The 12127-nt window shown below is 37.0% G+C and overlaps 1 pseudogene; it reads left to right on the forward strand.

Moving 5' to 3' along the window:
- Positions 1–12127, forward strand: part of LOC128028856 (S-adenosyl-L-methionine-dependent tRNA 4-demethylwyosine synthase TYW1-like) — a 197370-nt pseudogene that overhangs the window by 142243 nt on the left and 43000 nt on the right.

A 12127-nucleotide genomic window follows, 5' to 3' on the forward strand; every position in this document is an offset into this window, starting at 1 on the left:
TAATTAGAATAACAAGCTGAAGTATTGTGAACTGTATATTAAGAAATAATTCTTTATAGGCTTTATGGACAGATAAGTTTTGAGTGACTCTTGAAGGTTCAGCCCCACATCCTCTTTTACCACTGTTTAAAGAATTTATCTTACAGAACAGGTGCGAATGAATTTTGGATAGCTTGAATGGTTTTGTCGTGGTGATTTATTGAAATAACAGTAAAAAAGTAACCAGTAAATGTCTTTTTATTTTTTTAAAGTGCAGCTTCTAAACACTTCAAAAAAATGTACACATAGAAGACAAGTCATTCTGAGGAAATATGCATAGTTTCATGACTATACAACACTATATGGATGATACAAAATTAAAAAACTATCAAACATCTGATGTAACTCTGTCCCTCTGTCACTGTGGGTAATGTGTGTGTGTGTGTGTGTAAGTGAATTAGGTGTGAAACTATCAGGGAGCATTTAGTCTCCAGCGCCAACATTTTACAGAACTGCCACTTTCCTGGAGTCTCCAGAATTACTCTGTGTCAGGTTCTGAGAGATCTAAGATTCCAAAAAATGATTTAATTAGAATACCATGAAGTATTGTGAAATACTATATATTAAGACTTTATATATAGGCTTTATGAACAGATTAGAGTGACTCGTGAAGGACCAGCACCACCTTCTCTTGTCCAATGGTTTGAGGAATATATCTTCCAGAGTCCGGGATTAAGATTTAGGAGCTCTTTTTTATTCCACCCCCTTTCCTGAAAGTCTGTCTTGCAGAATTGACTAAAAATTAATCTTCACATTAATTCCTAATTATTTTGCAATTCTTTTTGTCAGTTCTTCTTGACCTGTTTTTTTCTTCTTCTTTTCTGACCTCATGACCCAGTCAGCATTTTTTGTACAATGGCCAAGTCTTAACTTATCAATTTCTGTATTGCATTTGTGTTTGATATTTCTCACAGGCTTTACAGAGTTAAAACTCTTTTTTTAGCGCATTTCATCTGTAAAAGAAAACATGCCCAATAATTCTGCACACATGAATATAAGGAGTTTTTCTCTTCCAGCTTTCCTGGACTATTGTATAGCACTCATAAATGATTAAATAAAAAATAATGGTAGTTATTAAGATTGATATGGTTTGGAATTGGTAAAATGTGCTTGGAAAAAAATCACAATAAAACAATGTTTTAATGTTTAAGTTTGGAATATTAACTGACATGAATGAATGCTATATAAATATTGTTTGTGTTAACATAATGTTTAGAAATGAAATATTATTGTAAAGTGTCACTAAAGTTATATATATTGTTCTGTGAATGTGATTTTAAAGTCTTGATGATTCGGATTAACCCTTTAACTGCCATATCCTTTAAAACCTCACTGCCAGAGGGATATTGTGAATGCATGTGCCCGCTGGGCACAGTTTACCTGATGCCACCGGGGTGGCGATGGCATTGGTGGCTTGAGCCCGCCATCGCTGCTTGCAGCTATATTTAGGGCTCAAGCCCGAAGGGGCGAAGAACCCTATTGTTCTTCTAAGGATTATTCTTATTATTTTTTTTATTTTTTATTTAACCTTCCGGGGGTTTTTAGGGGCCTTAACATGCTCAAAAACTCTTGAAAATTGGCACACACATTGGAATCTGCGGCCATCAGGACGCCGCAGAGGCTGGGACCCGGGCGTGGCACAGGGACTCTACAGCGCCCCCTGGAACACCTTCAGAAATCTTGAACCATAGCTCACACAGACTTGCATGTATTTATATGAAACTCGGTACACTTATAGATCTCATTGAGCCGAACAACTTTCACACTTTATGTCATAGGCTCCGCCCAACAGGAAGTCAGCTATTCAGAGCTGTTTAAAAAAAGCATGCTCTGGAATTTGAAATACTCCTCTGAGGTTTTCAACCCGTTCGCCACGAAACTCGGTGAACATGATCTCAAGACATTGGGGACGAAAAATTGCGAGGGGATTTTTGATATCTTGAACGGTTTGCCCGTAGCGAGGCGTGGAAATTATGGCGAGAAATGAGAAACAGGAAATGTCTAATAACATCCACATACATTTCCTGAATTTGATCAAACTTCATTGGTTTGTTCGTTGTATGATACCGATCGTATATATGTGACTATTAAGAGTCAACGTTATAGCGCCACCAACTGGCAGCAGGAAGTGAGTCATTTTCAAAATGTTTTGAATTCAGCATCTTATTTTTACTCGATTTACTTAAAACTTCATCAGAATAATGACAAAACACGGCCGATGTAAATCTGCTGTGGGGATATTGATATCTGATATGGCGTTGCCATGGCAACGTGTCAAACTTGAATGTTCTGTTATGATGAGTTTGAGGCAGACACCAACCTCAGATTTACATGAAACTAAAAACACATATCAGTATTAGTGATAGCTAGACAATGGGAAAAGCTTTTAAAAGGGCGTGAAGGTGGCATGCTATAGCGCCACCTTTTGTCAAAAGTGGGGGGTTTAGTTTTAGCTACAGACACCAAACTTGGTACATAAATTGTTCTTATCAAGACGGACAACTTTCTAATTCACAGTCATCAGCTACGACCAACAGGAAGTCGGCTATTTTTATTTGAATATTTAAATTGAGCTCTGATTTAATGCATTCTCCTCAGAGGAAATGTTCACTATACTCACCAAACTTTGTCTACATGTTGAAAAAACATTGAGGAACTTAAATTGCGAACGGATTTTGGTTAGCTTGAACCGTTTTGTCGTGGTGATTTTTTGAAATGACAGTAAAAAGGGAATCATTAATTGTCTTGTATTTTTAAATTGCAGCTTCCAAACACTTTAAAAAAAAATCATACAGAGATCAAATCATTCTGAGGACATATGCATAGTTTCATGACCTTACAACACTGTATGATTAAAAGAAAATTAAAAAAAAACTGTCAGACATCTCAACTCACTCTGTCCCTCTGTTTGAGCAATGTATGTGTGCTGACTGAGTGCATGTGTGTGTGTGAGTGTGTGTGTGAGTGGGGGATGGGCATGAGCTGAGTGGCAGACACAATGAGAGAGAGAGAGAGAGACTTAATCATCTCTTTAATCACCAGAAAAAAAATGTATTTTAAATTGTTATTTTTTGTTGCTGTTGCTAACATTGCTGTTTTCATTACAGCTTAAGAAATCTCTTAGGCCTTATCCTTTTCTGACAGTTTCAGGAATTAAAAACAAAATTCTAAAAATACTTATTTGTGCTGCAAATAATAATTTCAACTCATTTGATACTGACCTATTCCATCCTGTGACATGACATTTATCTTAATTTACATAATCTCATGGATGTAACAGTAAAACTGTTCAGTTCACAGATGAAGACTAAGCTTCTTTCACAAATGCTTATAAGTCATTAAAGGATTTAATAACACTGTAAAATAATGTCTAATTTGTTAACATTAGTAAATGCATTGGTAACACTTTATAATAACTGCACTCATTAGTAAATAGTCAGTTTATGCTTTATAAAGCCTTGTCCCAATATTAATAGTCAGTAGTAAGCAGTTTATAAATACAGCTATAAATAGCTTGTTCTTGGTTTATAAGCACATTTATTAAAAAGGAGAGTAATCTTTTCAGTTATCTTCCTATGAAAAATAAAAAAAATAAAAATAAACAAACAACAATACAGATTGATACAGAACTCAGAAATTTTATTGTGGATTTATGATAAAATCAGCATGTAAAAATGAATTCATACTCCTCCGAGAAGACATAAGTAGTTCACACCAAACTTTTTCAACATGATGCTAATATACTGAAGATGTTAAATTGCGAATGGGTTTAGGATACCTTAAATGGTGTGGCCATAGCGATTTATTAAAGTAACATAAAAAAATACAATAGTTATTTTACGATATCTTTAAAATTTTTCATTTCATCTCTTCATAATTTTTTATATATGTAGAAGTCATCATTTGAAGGAAGCAAAGTAAGTTTCATAGCTTTAACATTTTCAAGAGCCAGCATAAAATTAAAACTATCATAACTTATAAATCAAGCTTGCAATTCTTAGTACCAATAATGGCCACCAGATGGAGCTATAGGATTACTTTTAAATAATTATTGTAGAAACGAGTATGATTTAAATCATTTATAGAAATCTTTCAAAGAAAAATAATATGAATTTTATGTATTTACTGATAAAATGACCCTCACTTAATTAGAATAACAAGCTGAAGTATTGTGAACTGTATATTAAGAAATAATTCTTTATAGGCTTTATGGACAGATAAGTTTTGAGTGACTCTTGAAGGTTCAGCCCCACATCCTCTTTTACCACTGTTTAAAGAATTTATCTTACAGAACAGGTGCGAATGAATTTTGGATAGCTTGAATGGTTTTGTCGTGGTGATTTATTGAAATAACAGTAAAAAAGTAACCGGTAAATGTCTTTTTATTTTTTTAAAGTGCAGCTTCTAAACACTTCAAAAAAATGTACACATAGAAGACAAGTCATTCTGAGGAAATATGCATAGTTTCATGACTATACAACACTATATGGATGATAGAAAATTAAAAAACTATCAAACATCTGATGTAACTCTGTCCCTCTGTCACTGTGGGTAATGTGTGTGTGTGTGTGTGTAAGTGAATTAGGTGTGAAACTATCAGGGAGCATTTAGTCTCCAGCGCCAACATTTTACAGAACTGCCACTTTCCTGGAGTCTCCAGAATTACTCTGTGTCAGGTTCTGAGAGATCTAAGATTCCAAAAAATGATTTAATTAGAATACCATGAAGTATTGTGAAATACTATATATTAAGACTTTATATATAGGCTTTATGAACAGATTAGAGTGACTCGTGAAGGACCAGCACCACCTTCTCTTGTCCAATGGTTTGAGGAATATATCTTCCAGAATCCGGGATTAAGATTTAGGAGCTCTTTTTTATTCCACCCCCTTTCCTGAAAGTCTGTCTTGCAGAATTGACTAAAAATTAATCTTCACATTAATTCCTAATTATTTTGCAATTCTTTTTGTCAGTTCTTCTTGACCTGTTTTTTTCTTCTTCTTTTCTGACCTCATGACCCAGTCAGCATTTTTTGTACAATGGCCAAGTCTTAACTTATCAATTTCTGTATTGCATTTGTGTTTGATATTTCTCACAGGCTTTACAGAGTTAAAACTCTTTTTTTAGCGCATTTCATCTGTAAAAGAAAACATGCTCAATAATTCTGCACACATGAATATAAGGAGTTTTTCTCTTCCAGCTTTCCTGGACTATTGTATAGCACTCATAAATGATTAAATAAAAAATAATGGTAGTTATTAAGATTGATATGGTTTGGAATTGGTAAAATGTGCTTGGAAAAAAATCACAATAAAACAATGTTTTAATGTTTAAGTTTGGAATATTAACTGACATGAATGAATGCTATATAAATATTGTTCGTGTTAACATAATGTTTAGAAATAAAATATTATTGTAAAGTGTCACTAAAGTTATATATATTGTTCTGTGAATGTGATTTTAAAGTCTTGATGATTCGGATTAACCCTTTAACTGCCATATCCCTTAAAACCTCACTGCCAGAGGGATATTGTGAATGCATGTGCCCGCTGGGCACAGTTTACCTGATGCCACCGGGGTGGCGATGGCATTGGTGGCTTGAGCCCGCCATCGCTGCTTGCAGCTATATTTATTATTCTTCTTCTTCTTCTTCTCCCGAATGAATCGCATTTTTGAGGGCTTTAACATGCTCAAAAAGTCATGAAACTTTGCACACGCGTCAAACCTGGTGAAAATTTTCGTCTGATATAGGATTCAGAAGAGGGTGTGGCAAAATGGCTCGACAGCGCCACCTATACCAAGAAAATCAACAGCCTTCCAGCTATGTTTCACGTACATGCACGAAAATTGGCACACATATGTAACACACCAATACCTACAAAAAAGACTCTTGGAGCGAAATTCTAAACCCAACAGGAAATCGGTTATTTTTAATATTATGAGCATATTTTGTGTAATTTTGGTCATTTCCATGTGTTGTATTTTAACGAACTCCTCCTAGAGAGTTCTTCAAATCAACACCAAATTTGGTATGCCTAATCTAAAGGCCTTTGCGATGTTAAATTGCGAAGATCTTGAGTTTTCGTTGAAGGGCGTGTCCGTGGCGGCCTGGCGAATTTCGATGATTCGCCATGAAAAATGAAGTTGCTATAACTCACACATACAATGTCCAATCTGCACCAAACTTCACATGTTTGATGAAACTCTGAACCTGAACAGATTGACATGCCCATATTCAGTTATAGTCATAGCGCCACCTACTGGCAACAGGAAGTGACATATTTTACGCTGCGACGAACTACTCTTAGAAATTTTATGACACCAATGTCTTTTTTGTGGTCAGTCTAATCTAAAGGCCTGTGCGATGTTCAGTTGTGAAGATCTTGAGTTTTCGTTAAAAGGCTTGTTCATGGCGCCGCGACGAAGTTCGATGTCTCGCCATGAGAATAAAAGATGTTATAACTCAGGCATAAAATGTCCGATCTTCCCCAAACTTCACATGTGTGATAAGAGTCCTGGCCTGAACAGATCTGCAGACCAATATTCCACCGGGTGTGGCAGAATGGCTCTATAGCGCCACCTATACACTTTCAACGGAGTACGCCTCGAGCTATGTTTCACGTACATGTACAAAAATTGGTACACACATGTAACACTCCAATACCTACAAAAAAGTCTCTTGGTACGAAATCCGGATCCCAACAGGAAGTCAGTTATTTTGCATTTTCCCTTCAAAATTGGTGTTGTTTTTGCCATTTTCAGGGGTTGTACTTTAACGAACTCCTCCTAGAGATTTATTCAGATCAACACCAAACTTGGTCAATGTAATCTAAAGCCCTTTGCGATAATAAACTGCGAAGGACTTGAGGTTTCGTTAAAGGGCGGGTCCATGGCGGCCTGACAAATTTCGATGTTTCGCCATGAAAAAGGAAGTTGCTGTAACTCAGACATACAATGTCCAATCTGCCCCAAACTTCACATGTTGGATAAGACTCTTGACCTGAACAGATCTACATGCCAATATTCAGTTATAGTCATAGCGCCACCTATTGGCAACAGGAAGTTACATATTTTACACTGCGACAAACTACTCCTAGAAATTTTATGACATCAATGTCTTTTTTGTGGTCAGTCTAATCTAAAGACCTGTGTGATGTTTATTTGTGAAGATCTTGAGTTTTTGTTAAAAGGTGTGTCCATGGCGCCGTGATGAAGTTCGATGTCTCGCCATGGGAATAAAAGATGTTATAACTCCGGCATAAAATGTCCGATCTTCCCCAAACTTCACATGTGTGATAAGAGTCCTGACCTGAACAGATCTGCAGGCCAATATTCCACCGGGTGTGGCAGAATGGCTCGATAGCGCCACCTATACCCTTTCAACGGAGTGCGCCTCGAGCTATGTTTCACGTACATGTACAAAAATTGGTACACACATGTAACTCACCAATACCTACAAAAAAGTATCTTGGTAAAAAATCCGAATCCAAACAGGAAGTCGGTTATTTTTAATTTTCCCTGCAAAATTGGTGTTGTTTTTGTCATTTTCAGGGGTTGTATTTTAACGAACTCCTCCTAGAGATTTATTCAGATCAGCACCAACCTTGGTCAGTGTAATCTAAAGCCCTTTGCGATGTTAAATTGCGAAGGAATTGAGGTTTCGTTAAAGGGCGTGTCCATGGTGGCCTGACAAATTTCGATGATTCGCCATGAAAAATGATGGTGCTATAACTCAGACATACAATGTCCAATCTGCCCCAAACTTCACATGTTTGATAAGACTCTTGACCTGAACAGATCTACATGCCAAAATTCAGTTATAGTCATAGCGCCACCTATTGGCAACAGGAAGTGACATATCTTACACTGTGACAAACTACTCCTAGAAATTTTATGACATCAATGTCTTTTTTGTGGTCAGTCTAATCTAAAGTCCTGTGTGATGTTTAGTTGTGAAGATCTTGAGTTTTTGTTAAAAGGCGTGTCCATGGTGCCATGACGAAGTTCGATGTCTCGCCATGGGAATAAAAGATGTTATAACTCCGGCATAAAATGTCCGATCTTGCCCAAACTTCACATGTGTGATAAGGGTCCTGGCTTGAACACATCTGAAGGCCAATATTCCATTATAACGATAGCGCCACCTGCTGGCAACAGGAAGATTGGCACACATATGGAATAAACTTTGATATATTGCACTTATATTTATGAGTTTAAATGCATATTTCTCAACGTTCACCTTTTTAGTAAAGCCACACGATGGCGGTGAGCCCGGGTGCGAGGGCCCGTTCATCGCTGCTTGCAGCTTTAATTTTATTTGTATTTTATTTTATTGATTATCTTCACAAAAGGTCATGTAACTGTTAAAGCCATGTAGATTCCAACAGAAATATTCCTTTTTGTATTCCATGGTGCAGCTGTGTTCAATTTTGGAACCGAGTGAGTAGATAATGACAGTTTTTGTGTTTTTAGCTGAACTGTTTCTTTTAGGCTCCTATTTGAGACATTATCCTGAAATTCCGCTGTCTGTGTGGATTAAACTAAAAGTGAATATACAAACCGATACCACCTTAGAGCACACATTATAATGTCATGCATAGATTAAGTGCAGGTGTGGATTGAGGCTATGTTTATACTGCTAATTATTAGCAAGGTGGAAATTGAGAAAACAGGCATTTTCCTGCAGGCAACATCAGAGCAGCTTGTCGTCATTTTAGCGGTCTGTCCATCTCAATGTGTCTGCTGCTCAGCCTGAACTTTGCAGGGCCACTGCCTGCATCACCGCTGTCACTTGCATGGGTGGTTTGTGGGAAATGGAGCGTCTCCAGCTGAAGAGAGCGGCTCTGTTTCCGTCAGTCTGAAGGAGGAGGGGTGCGGAGAGCCGCTGCGCTGCAGTAAAGGGATGACAGTGCAGAGACGCCGAGATGAATCTTGGGTGACAGATTGCAGTCTAGTCGACTCTACGTTGTGCGTAGCAGTTCCACGACAGATCTCGCCGTGAAAGGGTATAATGTCTGCCTGCCAATCCAACCCCACCTGGTGCATTCCACCCGCTTTTGTTGTTAGATTTTGCTCAATGGACTGGACATTGTGTACTTTGGAACAAATGAACAAAGTCACAGAAACATTGACTGGTTTAGCACCTGTCTCTCAGCCCAGATGCTGAGGGACCTCAAAGTTTTGTCCTGGAATGTAAAACAAGGCAGGGACAGTATGATGGGGCAGAGATGTAGGAAAATAAAAACGAGAAAGCAGCTGTAGAGATAAAAGCCCTACAAAGACATGCATTTTATATATATATATATATATATATATATATATATATATGTATATTATATATTATATAAATCTTTGATTAATATATATATAAATTTTATTAATAAATCTATTATTTAATCTAGGGCGTAGTAAGAGCATGCATGACCTTTGTTATATGTTGTTTTCTTAGCAGTTAATTATTTTTTTTGACACTCTTTGGTTTTATATACTGCACATTTCTTGCGTGTCCTTTGAATATCTTGGGTACTGCATCTAATGTGACCTATGGTGTCCAGCTTGCCTGATTTTTCCCTTCATCTGCTGTCCACAGCACTGTGTCTGAATCCGAAGCCAGACGGTCTCTGACCTTTTAGTGTGGAAAAAATGGCTAATGCTGCCATGTGTACTTGGGAAAAACTACGGAATAGTAACATTCAGGGAAAAGAAGCAGGAACTGTAAGTCAGACTTGATTTCCAGCTGATTGTATATTCTGGAAACTCTGCAGCCTGGAATGGCAATAAAGTTTAATGCAGTCTTTTCACATAAGAGCGCTTCAGTGCTGAAGGTCAGCGATGGTAGTCCAAGACCTTCATCAGTGTGGCTCATCACAACCATATGGCTGAAAGTGTCATTTCTGTTTAAACCATCCCGTTAGTGCCGTCAAAGCAGCATCTGTTTCCAAGCCTGTGATTTATGCAATCCATTACATAATTACAGTTCAATATGAAAGTGTGGGTTTTGTTAATGTGTGATGTGATTTATGATAAATAGGAAACCTCCTTCATTAACTTTGATGCTGATGAGAAAGTAGCTTTGACATTAGGCTACATTCAGTTTGTTAGGCTATACATGTGTACGCATTAAAAAAATAAAATTAAATTAAACTGGAAATGTCTTGATAAGATGTATTTTCACTGCTGTCTGCTGAACGATCTACTCCAGGGTATTGTACAATGATTAAAGCTTGCCTGAACTACTTCCTATGACAGAAATATCATTATATGCTTCGGAGTTATTCACAAGAGTAAACTGAATTAAAAAATAATCACTTCAGTTATTTATGAATATTATTATTTTAATAGAATGTGTATTATTTATGTGGCTGGTTTCGTGTCTTTCTTTCTTTGTGGTTGTATGTGCTGCAGAGGCTGATGGGAGATGAAGAGGACTCTCAGAGGGTGAAGCTGTCAGAGCAGAATGGTTTGAGGAAGAGCGATTCAGAGGAGGAGCGGAGAGAGATGATCACTCCAGCCTTGAGAGATGCTCGGACTAAACGAGGTACAGCACGGCCTTCACCCGCCTGAGATATTCACTCACGCAAAGAAAGACGCCTGTGACAGAAATGAAATATGTTGTACAATTGGTATCTGCGCAAATGCATAGTTTTTAATTTTTTTTTACTTTTCATAAATTTGAATGTCCTTGTGCATTTCGCTGTTTGTTATATTTGCAACTAATTTTTCTGAAGGAAATGTGAGTGGTTTCCATGCAATATTTCCGTAAAATACTCACCTCCTATAATGTTTAGGTTGTTGTGTTTGTGTTTGTAGTGCCGCCGTTTCCTGTTCCTGTTCCTGTTTGTTGTTTGGTACCTAGTCTGAGTTTGTGTTTATAGCTTGCAGAAGTGCTTTCTGTGTAAAAGTTAGAGATTTTCACTGTGTGCATCAAATTTCATTGCGACCATTTCTGATTTAAACCACATTTATAATATAAAGACTTTGGATTTTCTATCATAATTACACTACCTTACTTTTTTTTATGTATTATATTGATCTTTGATGAGAGAGATTTTTGAGAGAGACATTTATAATGATACAAAAGATTTCTATTTTAAATGCTGTTCTTTCTATTTATCTAAACATTGAAAAAAAAACATAAAATATAATATGATAATAAAATTTTTTTCAAATAGCAGATTAGCATATTAGAATGATTTCTGAAAGATCACGTGACACTTAAGACTGGAGTAATGGTGCTGCATATTCAGCTTTGCATCACAGGAAGAAATTTTTAAAATATATCCAAATAGAAAACTATCTTTCTTATTTTAAATTATAATCATATTCTGCGATATTGCCGTTTTCCCCATAAATTTCATCAAATAAATGCTGCCTTTTTGAGAAAAAGAGACAAAAAGTCTTACCCAAACTTTAGATCCTTAACCTTAATTGCAATAGAAATGCACCACTTATAAAACCCCCATCTATTTCAATTTAAAATGAAACTAGCTTTGCAAAGTTCGACACCTAGCTTGAAATTAGCTTCTGTATCAGTTGAAGCACACTAGTTAAACAAGCCCCTCACTGATTACTGTTATGTCCCATTTCCCTTATGATGGACAGTCGTTTCCTGCTTTCCCAGCTGCTTTATTAAATACGTCTCCTTTTTTTTACATCTTTAAAAAAAACGGATGGCAAGGCCCTGCTGGTAATTAGGTTCTCTGTGCTGGCAGAGTGTCAGCCGCGTTACAGTAAACTTAGTTTTCAAATATGACTATTTCTCATACTTTTGACAGTTTTTCCTTTCTGTAAGCAGTATCTCACATTTGTTATTGAGAAACTCTGGCTGCAGAGCTGCAACCCGTCTCCTGTTGTGCGCTACAAATTTGACTCTCGTGGTCTGGTTTCTGATGGAGCTTCTGATGGTGTGACTGTGCCTAACTGAGCTTAATGATGCAGCAAAGCCCAATTACTCCTCTCCTGCTGCTGGAGTTCCCTTGAGTTTCTCACTCCACACCTTTCATTAGCACAGCCGGCCTCCAGCTGCATACACACACTGCACAGCACAGGCTGGACCCAGGTTGTGAGGACTACCATTCGCATAAGAATT

This window comes from Carassius gibelio, chromosome A15, assembly GCF_023724105.1.
Source record: "Carassius gibelio isolate Cgi1373 ecotype wild population from Czech Republic chromosome A15, carGib1.2-hapl.c, whole genome shotgun sequence".
Classification (NCBI taxonomy): domain Eukaryota; kingdom Metazoa; phylum Chordata; class Actinopteri; order Cypriniformes; family Cyprinidae; genus Carassius; species Carassius gibelio.